Source organism: Mesoplodon mirus, assembly GCF_964341445.2.
Source record: "Mesoplodon mirus genome assembly, chromosome: 1".
Classification (NCBI taxonomy): domain Eukaryota; kingdom Metazoa; phylum Chordata; class Mammalia; order Artiodactyla; family Ziphiidae; genus Mesoplodon; species Mesoplodon mirus.
This window is the reverse complement of record NC_138976.1, coordinates 162,848,640-162,868,678: the sequence shown is the minus strand read 5'-3', so window position 1 is coordinate 162,868,678 and position 20,039 is coordinate 162,848,640.

The window sequence follows — 20,039 nt, the reverse complement described above, 5'->3', positions numbered from 1 at the left end:
CCATTTGAAATACCCTTAACTTAGTTCACAGCCAATAAGTCATTGAAATAATGTGTATTTTTAGAGAAATCTTCTTATATAATTAGGCAGAAAATCTCACCTGCCATAGTTTTCAAAACAGCATAATTTCACTCTTCTCAATGCTTAATCTGTGGTATTACACAACCTTTGAGTATTTAGCTTTATCAATGACATGTATAGATCCTACCAGTCTTTGAAAACATCCTTGTTCCTTGTTTCAGGTCCAGTTTTATGTATATATTCTGCCTTGCACCTGATTATTCCAACAATTGATGGATGGCCTTGGGAATCTAATTCTGGTATTGATAGTCTTTACTGATTTTCTCCCCTCGTAGCTGATTTCTTCATTATTGTGTAAATTTAGATCATGAGCTCATGTTTAGCTAAACAGCTGACCTTGTAAGACGCTTAGGTGTGAACGCTCGTAAGATTCCGCAGAAAGACGGCAAAGATTTATATGTGTCCCTCCAATGAGTTGCCCACGAGGACACCGTTTTCTACAAGTGTTGGTCCAATACTCCCTCTAGAGGCAGGGGACTCCGACAGGGCTGATTGGCGGCCCCCGATCTGGGGCAGGGGCAGTGGGCAGCCTTTGGCCCGGGCAGGAGCCTCTTTGCATGTGTCCCAGGGACACATCTGCCTGCGAACTTCGGTCACCTGGCAGGAAGCTACGATGCCCAGACCTATGGTTAGCTGTGCAGTGAGGTGTACTGTGAGGGCAGGTTCCACACACACTTCAAGTAAGAGGTCGGCCTGAGTGGAAAGGTGAGAGTTTGGGCAGCTGTGCAGACAAAGAAGGCGCCCTTTGGACAGGGCCTAAATGCTTGTGACACCCCACTGGACCTGCCGTGCTCTGAGGGCCCTGCCCTGGACCCCCTGCTCCCCTGCCCTTTGTTCAGTCACAGCAGAGATGGCCACACCCACTCCTTCAGTGAGGGCAGAGTTCCAACCACCCACAGCCCCGCCCCCTCTCCGCAGGTTACCATGGACTACAGAGGCTGCATCCTGAGGCCAGGGCGTTCCGAGAATGCCAAGGGCAGACATGATGACCTTAAATGATTTCCTCTTGTGTCAGGTTTGGTAAACTTTAGGAGCTAGGAAATGGTCCACTTTACAGAAATGTTCAAATTTACTGGCATTTCTTATATTCTCTGCTATAACATTGTCCTGATTCTTTCTGTATATTCTTTACTTATGTTTTTGTTTTCCTTAATCAAAGTGTGTCTTTTCAATCTTTTCAAAGAAGATTCTTTGGACTTACTAAATCACCTCAATTTTATACGTTTTCTGTTGTATTAAGTTCTGCTCATATCTTTATTTATCTTTTTTCTATGTTCTCAGGGTTTATTGTTTTGATCTTCTGATGTCAATTAAAACACTTGGTTATTCATTTTAATAAATATTTTACTTATAAAGATTTGAACTTTTGAAGATTCCAGCTTACTTGTAAGTTTCTAAGGGTCAGGTCCTCTCCATTGTTGCTGGCCTAAGGTTTAGTTCACCATATAGCAATGTATATATTGACCTATTTTCCCCTCGACTTTCTGTGGTTCCCTACATCTCACCTTTCTTTGCAGACAAGCCATTTGAAATACCCTTAACTTAGTTCACAGCCAATAAGTCATTGAAATAATGTGTATTTTTAGAGAAATCTTCTTATATAATTAGGCAGAAAATCTCACCTGCCATAGTTTTCAAAACAGCATAATTTCACTCTTCTCAATGCTTAATCTGTGGTATTACACAACCTTTGAGTATTTAGCTTTATCAATGACATGTATAGATCCTACCAGTCTTTGAAAACATCCTTGTTCCTTGTTTCAGGTCCAGTTTTATGTATATATTCTGCCTTGCACCTGATTATTCCAACAATTGATGGATGGCCTTGGGAATCTAATTCTGGTATTGATAGTCTTTACTGATTGTCTCCCCTCGTAGATGATTTCTTCATTATTGTGTAAATTTAGATCATGAGCTCATGTTTAGCTAAACAGCTGACCTTGTAAGACGCTTAGGTGTGAACGCTCGTAAGCTTCAGCAGAAAGTCGGCAAAGATTTATTTGTGTCCCTCCAATGAGTTGCCCACGAGGACACCGTTTTCTACAAGTGTTGGTCCAATACTCCCTCTAGAGGCAGGGGACTCCGACAGGGCTGATTGGCGGCCCCCGATCTGGGGCAGGGGCAGTGGGCAGCCTTTGGCCCGGGCAGGAGCCTCTTTGCATGTGTCCCTGGGACACATCTGCCTGCGAACTTTGGTCACCTGGCAGGAAGCTACGATGCCCAGACGTATGGTTAGCTGTGCAGTGAGGTGTACTGTGAGGGCAGGTTCCACACACACTTCAAGTAAGAGGTCGGCCTGAGTGGAATGGTGAGAGTTTGGGCTGCTGTGCAGACAAAGAAGGCGCCCTTTGGCCTGGGCCTAAATGCTTGTGACACCCCACTGGACCTGCCGTGCTCTGAGGGCCCTGCCCTGGACCCCCTGCTCCCCTGCCCTTTGTTCAGTCACAGCAGAGATGGCCACACCCACTCCTTCAGTGAGGGCAGAGTTCCAACCACCCACAGCCCCGCCCCCTCTCCGCAGGTTACCATGGACTACAGAGGCTGCATCCTGAGGCCAGGGCGTTCCGAGAATGCCAAGGGCAGACATGATGACCTTAAATGATTTCCTCTTGTGTCAGGTTTGGTAACCTTTAGGAGCTAGGAAATGGTCCACTTTACAGAAATGTTCAAATTTACTGGCATTTCTTATATTCTCTGCTATAACATTGTCCTGATTCTTTCTGTATATTCTTTACTTATGTTTTTGTTTTCCTTAATCAAAGTGTGTCTTTTCAATCTTTTCAAAGAAGATTCTTTGGACTTACTAAATCACCTCAATTTTATACGTTTTCTGTTGTATTAAGTTCTGCTCATATCTTTATTTATCTTTTTTCTATGTTCTCAGGGTTTATTGTTTTGATCTTCTGATGTCAATTAAAACACTTGGTTATTCATTTTAATAAATATTTTACTTATAAAGATTTGAACTTTTGAAGATTCCAGCTTACTTGTAAGTTTCTAAGGGTCAGGTCCTCTCCATTGTTGCTGGCCTAAGGTTTAGTTCACCATATAGCAATGTATATATTGACCTATTTTCCCCTTGACTTTCTGTGGTTCCCTACATCTCACCTTTCTTTGCAGACAAGCCATTTGAAATACCCTTAACTTAGTTCACAGCCAATAAGTCATTGAAATAATGTGTATTTTTAGAGAAATCTTCTTATATAATTAGGCAGAAAATCTCACCTGCCATAGTTTTCAAAACAGCATAATTTCACTCTTCTCAATGCTTAATCTGTGGTATTACACAACCTTTGAGTATTTAGCTTTATCAATGACATGTACTTTAAAAATGTTTTAGAGATCCTACCAGTCTTTGAAAACATTCTTGTTCCTTGTTTCAGTTCCAGTTTTATGTATATATTCTGCCTTGCACCTGATTATTCCAACAATTGATGGATGGCCTTGGGAATCTAATTCTGGTATTGATAGTCTTTACTGATTGTCTCCCCTCGTAGCTGATTTCTTCATTATTGTGTAAATTTAGATCATGAGCTCATGTTTAGCTAAACAGCTGACCTTGTAAGACGCTTAGGTGTGAACGCTCGTAAGATTCCGCAGAAAGACGGCAAAGATTTATATGTGTCCCTCCAATGAGTTGCCCACGAGGACACCGTTTTCTACAAGTGTTGGTCCAATACTCCCTCTACAGGAAGGGGACTCCGACAGGGCTGATTGGTGGCCCCCGATCTGGGGCAGGGGCAGTGGGCAGCCTTTGGCTCGGGCAGGAGCCTCTCTGCATGTGTCCCTGGGACACATCTGCCTGCGAACTTCGGTCACCTGGCAGGAAGCTACGATGCCCAGACCTATGGTTAGCTGTGCAGCGAGGAGTACTGTGAGGACAGGTTCCACACACACTTCAAGTAAGAGGTCGGCCTGAGTGGAAAGGTGAGAGTTTGGGCAGCTGTGCAGACAAAGAAGGCGCCCTTTGGCCTGGGCCTAAATGCTTGTGACAGCCCACTGGACCTGCCGTGCTCTGAGGGCCCTGCCCTGGGCCCCCTGCTCCCCTGCCGTTTGTTCAGTCACAGCAGAGATGGCCACACCCACTCCTTCAGTGAGGGCAGAGTTCCAACCACCCTCAGCCCTGCCCCCTCTCCGCAGGTTACCATGGACTACAGATGCTGCATCCTGAGGCCAGGGCGTTCCGAGAATGCCAAGGGCAGACATGATGACCTTAAATGATTTCCTCTTGTGTCAGGTTTGGTAAACTTTAGGAGCTAGGAAATGGTCCACTTTACAGAAATGTTCAAATTTACTGGCATTTCATATATTCTCTGCTATAACATTGTCCTGATTCTTTCTGTATATTCTATACTTATGTTTTTGTTTTCCTTAATCAAAGTGTGTCTTTTCAATCTTTTCAAAGAAGATTCTTTGGACTTACTAAATCACCTCAATTTTATACGTTTTCTGTTGTATTAAGTTCTGCTCATATCTTTATTTATCTTTTTTCTATGTTCTCAGGGTTTATTGTTTTGATCTTCTGATGTCAATTAAAACACTTGGTTATTCATTTTAATAAATATTTTACTTATAAAGATTGGAACTTTTGAAGATTCCAGCTTACTTGTAAGTTTCTAAGGGTCAGGTCCTCTCCATTGTTGCTGGCCTAAGGTTTAGTTCACCATATAGCAATGTATATATTGACCTATTTTCCCCTCGACTTTCTGTGATTCCCTACATCTCACCTTTCTTTGCAGACATGCCATTTGAAATACCCTTAACTTATTTCACAGCCAATAAGTCATTGAAATAATGTGTATTTTTAGAGAAATCTTCTTATATAATTAGGCAGAAAATCTCACCTCCCATAGTTTTCAAAACAGCATAATTTCACTCTTCTCAATGCTTAATCTGTGGTATTACACAACCTTTGAGTATTTAGCTTTATCAATGACATGTACTATAAAAATGTTTTAGAGCTCCTACCAGTCTTTGAAAACATCCTTGTTCCTTGTTTCAGTTCCAGTTTTATGTATATATTCTGCCTTGCACCTGATTATTCCAACAATTGATGGATGGCCTTGGGAATCTAATTCTGGTATTGATAGTCTTTACTGATTGTCTCCCCTCGTAGCTGATTTCTTCATTATTGTGTAAATTTAGATCATGAGCTCATGTTTAGCTAAACAGCTGACCTTGTAAGACGCTTAGGTGTGAACGCTCGTAAGCTTCCGCAGAAAGTCGGCAAAGATTTATTTGTGTCCCTCCAATGAGTTGCCCACGAGGACACCGTTTTCTACAAGTGTTGGTCCAATACTCCCTCTAGAGGCAGGGGACTCCGACAGGGCTGATTGGCGGCCCCCGATCTGGGGCAGGGGCAGTGGGCAGCCTTTGGCCCGGGCAGGAGCCTCTTTGCATGTGTCCCTGGGACACATCTGCCTGCGAACTTCGGTCACCTGGCAGGAAGCTACGATGCCCAGACGTATGGTTAGCTGTGCAGTGAGGTGTACTGTGAGGGCAGGTTCCACACACACTTCAAGTAAGAGGTCGGCCTGAGTGGAATGGTGAGAGTTTGGGCTGCTGTGCAGACAAAGAAGGCGCCCTTTGGCCTGGGCCTAAATGCTTGTGACACCCCACTGGACCTGCCGTGCTCTGAGGGCCCTGCCCTGGACCCCCTGCTCCCCTGCCCTTTGTTCAGTCACAGCAGAGATGGCCACACACACTCCTTCAGTGAGGGCAGAGTTCCAACCACCCACAGCCCCGCCCCCTCTCCGCAGGTTACCATGGACTACAGAGGCTGCATCCTGAGGCCAGGGCGTTCCGAGAATGCCAAGGGCAGACATGATGACCTTAAATGATTTCCTCTTGTGTCAGGTTTGGTAACCTTTAGGAGCTAGGAAATGGTCCACTTTACAGAAATGTTCAAATTTACTGGCATTTCTTATATTCTCTGCTATAACATTGTCCTGATTCTTTCTGTATATTCTTTACTTATGTTTTTGTTTTCCTTAATCAAAGTGTGTCTTTTCAATCTTTTCAAAGAAGATTCTTTGGACTTACTAAATCACCTCAATTTTATACGTTTTCTGTTGTATTAAGTTCTGCTCATATCTTTATTTATCTTTTTTCTATGTTCTCAGGGTTTATTGTTTTGATCTTCTGATGTCAATTAAAACACTTGGTTATTCATTTTAATAAATATTTTACTTATAAAGATTTGAACTTTTGAAGATTCCAGCTTACTTGTAAGTTTCTAAGGGTCAGGTCCTCTCCATTGTTGCTGGCCTAAGGTTTAGTTCACCATATAGCAATGTATATATTGACCTATTTTCCCCTCGACTTTCTGTGGTTCCCTACATCTCACCTTTCTTTGCAGACAAGCCATTTGAAATACCCTTAACTTAGTTCACAGCCAATAAGTCATTGAAATAATGTGTATTTTTAGAGAAATCTTCTTATATAATTAGGCAGAAAATCTCACCTGCCATAGTTTTCAAAACAGCATAATTTCACTCTTCTCAATGCTTAATCTGTGGTATTACACAACCTTTGAGTATTTAGCTTTATCAATGACATGTACTTTAAAAAAGTTTTAGAGATCCTACCAGTCTTTGAAAACATCCTTGTTCCTTGTTTCAGTTCCAGTTTTATGTATATATTCTGCCTTGCACCTGATTATTCCAACAATTGATGGATGGCCTTGGGAATCTAATTCTGGTATTGATAGTCTTTACTGATTGTCTCCCCTCGTAGCTGATTTCTTCATTATTGTGTAAATTTAGATCATGAGCTCATGTTTAGCTAAACAGCTGACCTTGTAAGACGCTTAGGTGTGAACGCTCGTAAGATTCCGCAGAAAGACGGCAAAGATTTATATGTGTCCCTCCAATGAGTTGCCCACGAGGACACCGTTTTCTACAAGTGTTGGTCCAATACTCCCTCTAGAGGAAGGGGACTCCGACAGGGCTGATTGGTGGCCCCCGATCTGGGGCAGGGGCAGTGGGCAGCCTTTGGCTCGGGCAGGAGCCTCTCTGCATGTGTCCCTGGGACACATCTGACTGCGAACTTCGGTCACCTGGCAGGAAGCTACGATGCCCATACCTATGGTTAGCTGTGCAGCGAGGTGTACTGTGAGGACAGGTTCCACACACACTTCAAGTAAGAGGTCGGCCTGAGTGGAAAGGTGAGAGTTTGGGCAGCTGTGCAGACCAAAAAGGCGCCCATTGGCCTGGGCCTAAATGCTTGTGACACCCCACTGGACCTGCCGTGCTCTGAGGGCCCTGCACTGGGCCCCCTGCTCCCCTGCCCTTTGTTCAGTCACAGCAGAGATGGCCACACCCACTCCTTCTGTGAGGCCAGAGTTCCAACCACCCTCAGCCCCGCCCCCTCTCCGCAGGTTACCATGGACTACAGAGGCTGCATCCTGAGGCCAGGGCGTTCCGAGAATGCCAAGGGCAGACATGATGACCTTAAATGATTTCCTCTTGTGTCAGGTTTGATAAACTTTAGGAGCTAGGAAATGGTCCACTTTACAGAAATGTTCAAATTTACTGGCATTTCATATATTCTCTGCTATAACATTGTCCTGATTCTTTCTGTATATTCTTTACTTATGTATTTGTTTTCCTTAATCAAAGTGTGTCTTTTCAATCATTTCAAAGAAGATTCTTTGGACTTACTAAATCACCTGAATTTTATACGTTTTCTGTTGTATTAAGTTCTGCTCATACCTTTATTTATCTTTTTTCTATGTTCTCAGGGTTTATTGTTTTGATCTTCTGATGTCAATTAAAACACTTGGTTATTCATTTGAATAAATATTTTACTTATAAAGATTTGAACTTTTGAAGATTCCAGCTTTCTTGTAAGTTTCTAAGGGTCAGGTACTCTCCATTGTTTCTGGCCTAAATGTTAGTTCACCATATAGCAATATATATATTGAACTATTTTCCCCTCGACTTTCTGTGATTCCCTACATCTCACCTTTCTTTGCAGACAAGCCATTTGAAATACCCTTAACTTATTTCACAGCCAATAAGTCATTGAAATAATGTGTAATTTTTAGAGAAATCTTCTTATATAATTAGGCAGAAAATCTCACCTGCCATAGTTTTCAAAACAGCATAATTTCACTCTTCTCAATGCTTAATCTGTTGTATTACACAACCTTTGAGTATTTAGCTTTATCAATGACATGTACTTTAAAAAAGTTTTAGAGATCCTACCAGTCTTTGAAAACATGCTTGTTCCTTGTTTCAGTTCCAGTTTTATGTATATATTCTGCCTTGCACCTGATTATTCCAACAATTGATGGATGGCCTTGGGAATCTAATTCTGGTATTGATGCTCTTTACTGATTGTCTCCCCTCGTAGCTGATTTTTTCATTATTGTGTAAATTTAGATCATGAGCTCATGTTTAGCTAAACAGCTGACCTTGTAAGACGCTTAGGTGTGAACGCTCGTAAGCTTCCGCAGAAAGACGGCAAAGATTTATTTGTGTCCCTCCAATGAGTTGCCCACGAGGACACCGTTTTCTACAAGTGTTGGTCCAATACTCCCTCTAGAGGCAGGGGACTCCGACACGGCTGATTGGCGGCACCCGATCTGGGGCAGGGGCAGTGGGCAGCCTGTGGCCCGGGCAGGAGCCTCTTTGCATGTGTCCCTGGGACACATCTGACTGCGAACTTCGGTCACCTGGCAGGAAGCTACGATGCCCAGACCTATGGTTAGCTGTGCAGCGAGGTGTACTGTGAGGACAGGTTCCACACACACTTCAAGTAAGAGGTCGGCCTGAGTGGAAAGGTGAGAGTTTGGGCAGCTGTGCAGACAAAGAAGGCGCCCTTTGGCCTGGGCCTAAATGCTTGTGACATGCCACTGGACCTGCCGTGCTCTGAGGGCCCTGCACTGGACCCCCTGCTCCCCTGCCCTTTGTTCAGTCACAGCAGAGATGGCCACACCCACTCCTTCAGTGAGGCCAGAGTTCCAACCACCCTCAACCCCGCCCCCTCTCCGCAGGTTACCATGGACTACAGAGGCTGCATCCTGAGGCCAGGGCGTTCCGAGAATGCCAAGGGCAGACATGATGACCTTAAATGATTTCCTCTTGTGTCAGGTTTGGTAAACTTTAGGAGCTAGGAAATGGTCCACTTTACAGAAATATTCAAATTTACTGGCATTTCATATATTCTCTGCTATAACATTGTCCTGATTCTTTCTGTATATTCTTTACTTATGTTTTTGTTTTCCTTAATCAAAGTGTGTCTTTTCAATCTTTTCAAAGAAGATTCTTTGGACTTACTAAATCACCTAAATTTTATACGTTTTCTGTTGTATTAAGTTCTGCTCATACCTTTATTTATCTTTTTTCTATGTTCTCAGGGTTTATTGTTTTGATCTTCTGATGTCTATTAAAACACTTGGTTATTCATTTGAATAAATATTTTACTTATAAAGATTTGAACTTTTGAAGATTCCAGCTTACTTGTAAGTTTCTAAGGGTCAGGTCCTCTCCATTGTTGCTGGCCTAATGTTTAGTTCAACATATAGCAATGTATATATTGACCTATTTTCCCCTCGACTTTCTGTGATTCCCTACATCTCACCTTTCTTTGCAGACAAGCCATTTGAAATACCCTTAACTTATTTCACAGCCAATAAGTCATTGAAATAATGTGTATTTTTAGAGAAATCTTCTTATATAATTAGGCAGAAAATCTCACCTGCCATAGTTTTCAAAACAGCATAATTTCACTCTTCTCAATGCTTAATCTGTTGTATTACACAACCTTTGAGTATTTAGCTTTATCAATGACATGTACTTTAAAAATGTTTTAGAGATCCTACCAGTCTTTGAAAACATCCTTGTTCCTTGTTTCAGTTCCTGTTTTATGTATATATACTGCCTTGCACCTGATTATTCCAACAATTGATGGATGGCCTTGGGAATCTAATTCTGGTATTGATAGTCTTAACTGATTGTCTCCCCTCGTAGCTGATTTCTTCATTATTGTGTAAATTTAGATCATGAGCTCATGTTTAGCTAAACAGCTGACCTTGTAAGACGCTTAGGTGTGAACGCTCGTAAGCTTCCGCAGAAAGACGGCAAAGATTTATTTCTGTCCCTCCAATGAGTTGCCCATGAGGACACCGTTTTCTACAAGTGTTGGTCCAATACTCCCTCTAGAGGCAGGGGACTCCGACACGGCTGATTGGCGGCCCCCGATCTGGGGCAGGGGCAGTGGGCAGCCTGTGGCCCGGGCAGGAGCCTCTTTGCATGTGTCCCTGGGACACATCTGACTGCGAACTTCGGTCACCTGGCAGGAAGCTACGATGCCCAGACCTATGGTTAGCTGTGCAGCGAGGTGTACTGTGAGGACAGGTTCCACACACACTTCAAGTAAGAGGTCGGCCTGAGTGGAAAGGTGAGAGTTTGGGCAGCTGTGCAGACAAAGAACGCGCCCTTTGGCCTGGGCCTAAATGCTTGTGACACCCCACTGGACCTGCCGTGCTCTGAGGGCCCTGCACTGGGCCCCCTGCTCCCCTGCCCTTTGTTCAGTCACAGCAGAGATGGCCACACCCACTCCTTCAGTGAGGGCAGAGTTCCAACCACCCTCAGCCCCGCCCCCTCTCCGCAGGTTACCATGGACTACAGAGGCTGCATCCTGAGGCCAGGGCGTTCCGAGAATGCCAAGGGCAGACATGATGACCTTAAATGATTTCCTCTTGTGTCAGGTTTGGTAAACTTTAGGAGCTAGGAAATGGTCCACTTTACAGAAATGTTCAAATTTACTGGCATTTCATATATTCTCTGCTATAACATTGTCCTGATTCTTTCTGTATATTCTTTACTTATGTTTTTGTTTTCCTTAATCAAAGTGTGTCTTTTCAATCATTTCAAAGAAGATTCTTTGGACTTACTAAATCACCTCAATTTTATACGTTTTCTGTTGTATTAAGTTCTGCTCATACCTTTATTTATCTTTTTTCTATGTTCTCAGGGTTTATTGTTTTGATCTTCTGATGTCAATTAAAACACTTGGTTATTCATTTGAATAAATATTTTACTTATAAAGATTTGAACTTTTGAAGATTCCAGCTTTCTTGTAAGTCTCTAAGGGTCAGGTACTCTCCATTGTTTCTGGCCTAAGGTTTAGTTCACCATATAGCAATGTATATATTGAACTATTTTCCCCTCGACTTTCTGTGATTCCCTACATCTCACCTTTCTTTGCAGACAAGCCATTTGAAATACCCTTAAATTATTTCACAGCCAATAAGTCATTGAAATAATGTGTATTTTTTAGAGAAATCTTCTTATATAATTAGGCAGAAAATCTCACCTGCCATAGTTTTCAAAACAGCATAATTTCACTCTTCTCAATGCTTAATCTGTTGTATTACACAACCTTTGAGTATTTAGCTTTATCAATGACATGTACCTTAAAAATGTTTTAGAGATCCTACCAGTCTTTGAAAACATCCTTGTTCCTTGTTTCAGTTCCAGTTTTATGTATATATTCTGCCTTGCACCTGATTATTCCAACAATTGCTGGATGGCCTTGGGAATCTAATTCTGGTATTGATACTCTTTACTGATTGTCTCCCCTCGTAGCTGATTTTTTCATTATTGTGTAAATTTAGATCATGAGCTCATGTTTAGCTAAACAGCTGACCTTGTAAGACGCTTAGGTGTGAACGCTCGTAAGCTTCCGCAGAAAGACGGCAAAGATTTATTTGTGTCCCTCCAATGAGTTGCCCACGAGGACACCGTTTTCTACAAGTGTTGGTCCAATACTCCCTCTAGAGGCAGGGGACTCCGACAGGGCTGATTGGCGGCCCCCGATCTGGGGCAGGGGCTGTGGGCAGCCTGAGGCCCGGGCAGGAGCCTCTTTGCATGTGTCCCTGGGACACATCTGCCTGCAAACTTCGGTCACCTGGCAGGAAGCTACGATGCCCAGACCTATGGTTAGCTGTGCAGCGAGGTGTACTGTGAGGACAGGTTCCACACACACTTCAAGTAAGAGGTCGGCCTGAGTGGAAAGGTGAGAGTTTGGGCAGCTGTGCAGACAAAGAAGGCGCTCTTTGGCCTGGGCCTAAATGCTTGTGACACGCCACTGGACCTGCCGTGCTCTGAGGGCCCTGCACTGGACCCCCTGCTCCCCTGCCCTTTGTTCAGTCACAGCAGAGATGGCCACACCCACTCCTTCAGTGAGGCCAGAGTTCCAACCACCCTCAGCCCCGCCCCCTCTCCGCAGGTTACCATGGACTACAGAGGCTGCATCCTGAGGCCAGGGCGTTCCGAGAATGCCAAGGGCAGACATGATGACGTTAAATGATTTCCTCTTGTGTCAGGTTTGGTAAACTTTAGGAGCTAGGAAATGGTCCACTTTACAGAAATATTCAAATTTACTGGCATTTCATATATTCTCTGCTATAACATTGTCCTGATTCTTTCTGTATATTCTTTACTTATGTTTTTGTTTTCCTTAATCAAAGTGTGTCTTTTCAATCTTTTCAAAGAAGATTCTTTGGACTTACTAAATCACCTCAATTTTATACGTTTTCTGTTGTATTAAGTTCTGCTCATATCTTTATTTATCTTTTTTCTATGTTCTCAGGGTTTATTGTTTTGATCTTCTGATGTCAATTAAAACACTTGGTTATTCATTTGAATAAATATTTTACTTATAAAGATTTGAACTTTTGAAGATTCCAGCTTACTTGTAAGTTTCTAAGGGTCAGGTCCTCTCCATTGTTGCTGGCCTAATGTTTAGTTCAACATATAGCAATGTATATATTGAACTATTTTCCCCTCGACTTTCTGTGATTCCCTACATCTCACCTTTCTTTGCAGACAAGCCATTTGAAATACCCTTAACTTATTTCACAGCCAATAAGTCATTGAATTAATGTGTATTTTTAGAGAAAGCTTCTTATATAATTAGGCAGAAAATCTCACCTGCCATAGATTTCAAAACAGCATAATTTCACTCTTCTCAATGCTTAATCTGTTGTATTACACAACCTTTGAGTATTTAGCTTTATCAATGACATGTACTTTAAAAATGTTTTAGAGATCCTACCAGTCTTTGAAAACATCCTTGTTCCTTGTTTCAGTTCCAGTTTTATGTATATATTCTGCCTTGCACCTGATTATTCCAACAATTGATGGATGGCCTTGGGAATCTAATTCTGGTATTGATACTCTTTACTGATTGTCTCCCCTCGTAGCTGATTTTTTCATTATTGTGTAAATTTAGATCATGATCTCATGTTTAGCTAAACAGCTGACCTTGTAAGACGCTTAGGTGTGTACGCTCGCAAGCTTCAGGAGAAAGTCGGCAAAATTTATTTGTGTCCCTCCAATGAGTTGCCCACGAGGACACCGTTTTCTACAAGTGTTGGTCCAATACTGCCTCTAGAGGCTGGGGACTCCGACACGGCTGATTGGCGGCCCCCGATCTGGGGCAGCGGCAGTGGGCAGCCTGTGGCCCGGGCAGGAGCCTCTTTGCATGTGTCCCTGGGACACATCTGCCTGCGAACTTCGGTCACCTGGCAGGAAGCTACGATGCCCAGACCTATGGTTAGCTGTGCAGCGAGGTGTACTGTGAGGACAGGTTCCACACACACTTCAAGTAAGAGGTCGGCCTGAGTGGAAAGGTGAGAGTTTGGGCAGCTGTGCAGACAAAGAAGGCGCCCTTTGGCCTGGGCCTAAATGCTTGTGACACCCCACTGGACCTGCCGTGCTCTGAGGGCCCTGCCCTGGGTCCCCTGCTCCCCTGCCCTTTGTTCAGTCACAGCAGAGATGGCCACACCCACTCCTTCAGTGAGGCCAGAGTTCCTACCACCCTCAGCCCCGCCCCCTCTCCGCAGGTTACCATGGACTACAGAGGCTGCATCCTGAGGCCAGGGCGTTCCGAGAATGCCAAGGGCAGACATGATGACCTTAAATGATTTCCTCTTGTGTCAGGTTTGGTAAACTTTAGGAGCTAGGAAATGGTCCACTTTACAGAAATGTTCAAATTTACTGGCATTTCATATATTCTCTGCTATAACATTGTCCTGATTCTTTCTGTATATTCTTTACTTATGTTTTTGTTTTCCTTAATCAAAGTGTGTCATTTCAATCTTTTCAAAGAAGATTCTTTGGACTTACTAAATCACCTGAATTTTATACGTTTTCTGTTGTATTAAGTTCTGCTCATACCTTTATTTATCTTTTTTCTATGTTCTCAGGGTTTATTGTTTTGATCTTCTGATGTCAATTAAAACACTTGGTTATTCATTTGAATAAATATTTTACTTATAAAGATTTGAACTTTTGAAGATTCCAGCGTTCTTGTAAGTTTCTAAGGGTCAGGTCCTCTCCATTGTTGCTGGCCTAAGGTTTAGTTCACCATATAGCAATGTATATATTGACCTATTTTCCCCTCGACTTTTGGTGATTCCCTACATCTCACCTTTCTTTGCAGACAAGCCATTTGAAATACCCTTAACTTATTTCACAGCCAATAAGTCATTGAAATAATGTGTATTTTTAGAGAAATCTTCTTATATAATTAGGCAGAAAATCTCACCTGCCATAGTTTTCAAAATAGCATAATTTCACTCTTCTCAATGCTTAATCTGTTGTATTACACAACCTTTGAGTATTTAGCTTTATCAATGACATGTACTTTAAAAATGTTTTAGAGATCCTACCAGTCTTTAAAAACATCCTTGTTCCTTGTTTCAGTTCCAGTTTTATGTATATATTCTGCCTTGCACCTGATTATTCCAACAATTGATGGATGGCCTTGGGAATCTAATTCTGGTATTGATAGTCTTTACTGATTGTCTACCCTCGTAGCTGATTTCTTCATTATTGTGTAAATTTAGATCATGAGCTCATGTTTAGCTAAACAGCTGACCTTGTAAGACGCTTAGGTGTGAATGCTCGTAAGCTTCCGCAGAAAGACGGCAAAGATTTATTTCTGTCCCTCCAATGAGATGCCCACGAGGACACCGTTTTCTACAAGTGTTGGTCCAATACTCCCTCTAGAGGCAGGGGACTCCAACAGGGCTGATTGGCGGCCCCCGATCTGGGGCAGGGGCTGTGGGCAGCCTGTGGCCCGGGCAGGAGCCTCTTTGCATGTGTCCCTGGGACACATCTGACTGCGAACTTCGGTCACCTGGCAGGAAGCTACGATGCCCACACCTATGGTTAGCTGTGCAGCGAGGTGTACTGTGAGGACAGGTTCCACACACACTTCAAGTAAGAGGTCGGCCTGAGTGGAAAGGTGAGAGTTTGGGCAGCTGTGGAGACAAAGAAGGCGCCCTTTGCCCTGGGCCTAAATGCTTGTGACACCCCACTGGACCTGCCGTGCTCTGAGGGCCCTGCCCTGGTCCCCCTGCTCCCCTGCCCTTTGTTCAGTCACAGCAGAGATGGCCACACCCACTCCTTCAGTGAGGGCAGAGTTCCAACCACCCTCAGCCCCGCCCCCTCTCTGCAGGATACCATGGACTACAGAGGCTACATCCTGAGGCCAGGGCGTTCCGAGAATGCCAAGGGCAGACATGATGACCTTAAATGATTTCCTCTTGTGTCAGGTTTGGTAAACTTTAGGAGCTAGAAATGGTCCACTTTACAGAAATGTTCAAATTTACTGGCATTTCATGTATTCTCTTCTATAACATTGTCCTGATTCTTTCTGTATATTCTATACTTATGTTTTTGTTTTCCTTAATCAAAGTGTGTCTTTTCTATCTTTTCAAAGAAGATTCTTTGGACTTACTAAATCACCTCAATTTTATACGTTTTCTGTTGTATTAAGTTCTGCTCATATCTTTATTTATCTTTTTTCTATGTTCTCAGGGTTTATTGTTTTGATCTTCTGATGTCAATTAAAACACTTGGTTATTCATTTTAATAAATATTTTACTTATAAAGATTTGAACTTTTGAAGATTCCAGCTTACTTGTAAGTTTCTAAGGGTCAGGTCCTCTCCATTGTTGCTGGCCTAAGGTTTAGTTCACCATATAGCAATGTATATATTGACCTATTTTCCCCTCGACTTTCTGTGATTCCCTACATCTCACCTTTCTTTGCAGACAAGCCATTTGAAATACCCTTAACTTATTTCACAGCCAATAAGTCATTGAAATAATGTGTATTTTTAGAGAAATCTTCTTATATAATTAGGCAGAAAATCTCACCTGCCATAGTTTTCAAAACAGCATAATTTCACTCTTCTCAATGCTTAATCTGTTGTATTACACAACCTTTGAGTATTTAGCTTTATCAATGACATGTACTTTAAAAATGTTTTAGAGATCCTACCAGTCTTTGAAAACATCCTTGTTCCTTGTTTCAGTTCCAGTTTTATGTATATATTCTGCCTTGCACCTGATTATTCCAACAATTGATGGATGGCCTTGGGAATCTAATTCTGGTATTGATACTCTTTACTGATTGTCTCCCCTCGTAGCTGATTTTTTCATTATTGTGTAAATTTAGATCATGATCTAATGTTTAGCGAAACAGCTGACATTGTAAGACGCTTAGGTGTGTACGCTCGCATGCTTCAGGAGAAAGTCGGCAAAATTTATTTGTGTCCCTCCAATGAGTTGCCCACGAGGACACCGTTTTCTACAAGTGTTGGTCCAATACACCCTCTAGAGGCAGGGGACTCCGACACGGCTGATTGGCGGCCCCCAATCTGGGGCAGGGGCAGTGGGCAGCCTGTGGCCCGCGCAGGAGCCTCTTTGCATGTGTCCCTGGGACACATCTGCCTGCGAACTTCGGTCACCTGGCAGGAAGCTACGATGCCCAGACCTATGGTTAGCTGTGCAGCGAGGTGTACTGTGAGGACAGGTTCCACACACACTTCAAGTAAGAGGTCGGCCTGAGTGGAAAGGTGAGAGTTTGGGCAGCTGTGCAGACAATGAAGGCGCCCTGTGGCCTGGGCCTAAATGCTTGTGACACCCCACTGGACCTGCCGTGCTCTGAGGGCACTGCCCTGGGCCCCCTGCTCCCCTGCCATTTGTTCAGTCACAGCAGAGATGGCCACACCCACTCCTTCAGTGAGGCCAGAGTTCCAACCACCCTCAGCCCCGCCCCCTCTCCGCAGGTTACCATGGACTACAGAGGCTGCATCCTGAGGCCAGGGCGTTCCGAGAATGCCAAGGGCAGACATGATGACCTTAAATGATTTCCTCTTGTGTCAGGTTTGGTAAACTTTAGGAGCTAGGAAATGGTCCACTTTACAGAAATGTTCAAATTTACTGGCATTTCATATATTCTCTGCTATAACATTGTCCTGATTCTTTCTGTATATTCTTTACTTATGTTTTTGTTTTCCTTAATCAAAGTGTGTCATTTCAATCTTTTCAAAGAAGATTCTTTGGACTTACTAAATCACCTGAATTTTATACGTTTTCTGTTGTATTAAGTTCTGCTCATATCTTTATTTATCTTTTTTCTATGTTCTCAGGGTTTATTGTTTTGATCTTCTGATGTCAATTAAAACACTTGGTTATTCATTTTAATAAATATTTTACTTATAAAGATTTGAAATTTTGAAGATTCCAGCTTACTTGTAAGTTTCTAAGGGTCAGGTCCTCTCCATTGTTGCTGGCCTAAGGTTTAGTTCACCATATAGCAATGTATATATTGACCTATTTTCCCCTCGACTTTCTGTGATTCCCTACATCTCACCTTTCTTTGCAGACAAGCCATTTGAAATACCCTTAACTTATTTCACAGCCAATAAATCATTGAAATAATGTGTATTTTTAGAGAAATCTTCTTATATAATTAGGCAGAAAATCTCACCTGCCATAGTTTTCAAAACAGCATAATTTCACTCTTCTCAATGCTTAATCTGTTGTATTACACAACCTTTGAGTATTTAGCTTTATCAATGACATGTATTTTAAAAATGTTTTAGAGATCCTACCAGTCTTTGAAAACATCCTTGTTCCTTGTTTCAGTTCCAGTTTTATGTATATATACTGCCTTGCACCTGATTATTCCAACAATTGATGGATGGCCTTGGGAATCTAATTCTGGTATTGATAGTCTTTACAGATTGTCTCCCCTCGTAGCTGATTTCTTCATTATTGTGTAAATTTAGATCATGAGCTCATGTTTAGCTAAACAGCTGACCTTGTAAGACGCTTAGGTGTGAATGCTCGTAAGCTTCCGCAGAAAGACGGCAAAGATTTATTTCTGTCCCTCCAATGAGATGCCCACGAGGACACCGTTTTCTACAAGTGTTGGTCCAATACTCCCTCTAGAGGCAGGGGACTCCAACAGGGCTGATTGGCGGCCCCCGATCTGGGGCAGGGGCTGTGGGCAGCCTGTGGCCCGGGCAGGAGCCTCTTTGCATGTGTCCCTGGGACACATCTGACTGCGAACTTCGGTCACCTGGCAGGAAGCTACGATGCCCAGACCTATGGTTAGCTGTGCAGCGAGGTGTACTGTGAGGACAGGTTCCACACACACTTCAAGTAAGGGGTCGGCCTGAGTGGAAAGGTGAGAGTTTGGGCAGCTGTGGAGACAAAGAAGGCGCCCTTTGGCCTGGGCCTAAATGCTTGTGACACCCCACTGGACCTGCCGTGCTCTGAGGGCCCTGCCCTGGTCCCCCTGCTCCCCTGCCCTTTGTTCAGTCACAGCAGAGATGGCCACACCCACTCCTTCAGTGAGGGCAGAGTTCCAACCACCCTCAGCCCCGCCCCCTCTCCGCAGGATACCATGGACTACAGAGGCTGCATCCTGAGGCCAGGGCGTTCCGAGAATGCCAAGGGCAGACATGATGACCTTAAATGATTTCCTCTTGTGTCAGGTTTGGTAAACTTTAGGAGCTAGGAAATGGTCCACTTTACAGAAATGTTCAAATTTACTGGCATTTCATGTATTCTCTTCTATAACATTGTCCTGATTCTTTCTGTATATTCTATACTTATGTTTTTGTTTTCCTTAATCAAAGTGTGTCTTTTCTATCCTTTCAAAGAAGATTCTTTGGACTTACTAAATCACCTGAATTTTATACGTTTTCTGTTGTATTAAGTTCTGATCATATCTTTATTTATCTTTTTTTCTATGTTCTCAGGGTTTATTGATTGATCTTCTGATGTCAATTAAAACACTTGGTTATTCATTTTAATAAATATTTTACTTATAAAGATTTGAACTTTTGAAGATTCCAGCTTACTTGTAAGTTTCTAAGGGTCAGGTCCTCTCCATTGTTGCTGGCCTAAGGTTTAGTTCACCATATAGCAATGTATATATTGACCTATTTTCCCCTCGACTTTCTGTGATTCCCTACATCTCACCTTTCTTTGCAGACAAGCCATTTGAAATACCCTTAACTTATTTCACAGCCAATAAGTCATTGAAATAATGTGTATTTTTAGAGAAATCTTCTTATATAATTAGGCAGAAAATCTCACCTGCCATAGTTTTCAAAACAGCATAATTTCACTCTTCTCAATGCTTAATCTGTTGTATTACACAACCTTTGAGTATTTAGCTTTATCAATGACATGTACTTTAAAAATGTTTTAGAGATCCTACCAGTCTTTGAAAACATCCTTGTTCCTTGTTTCAGTTCCAGTTTTATGTATATATTCTGCCTTGCACCTGATTATTCCAACAATTGATGGATGGCCTTGGGAATCTAATTCTGGTATTGATAGTCTTTACTGATTGTCTCCCCTCGTAGCTGATTTCTTCATTATTGTGTTAATTTAGATCATGAGCTTATGTTTAGCTAAACAGCTGACCTTGTAAGACGCTTAGGTGTGAACGCTCGTAAGCTTCCGCAGAAAGACGGCAAAGATTTATTTGTGTCCCTCCAATGAGTTGCCCACGAGGACACCGTTTTCTACAAGTGTTGGTCCAATACTCCCTCTAGAGGAAGGGGACTCCGACAGGGCTGATTGGCGGCCCCAGATCTGGGGCAGGGGCAGTGGGCAGCCTGTGGCCCGGGCAGGA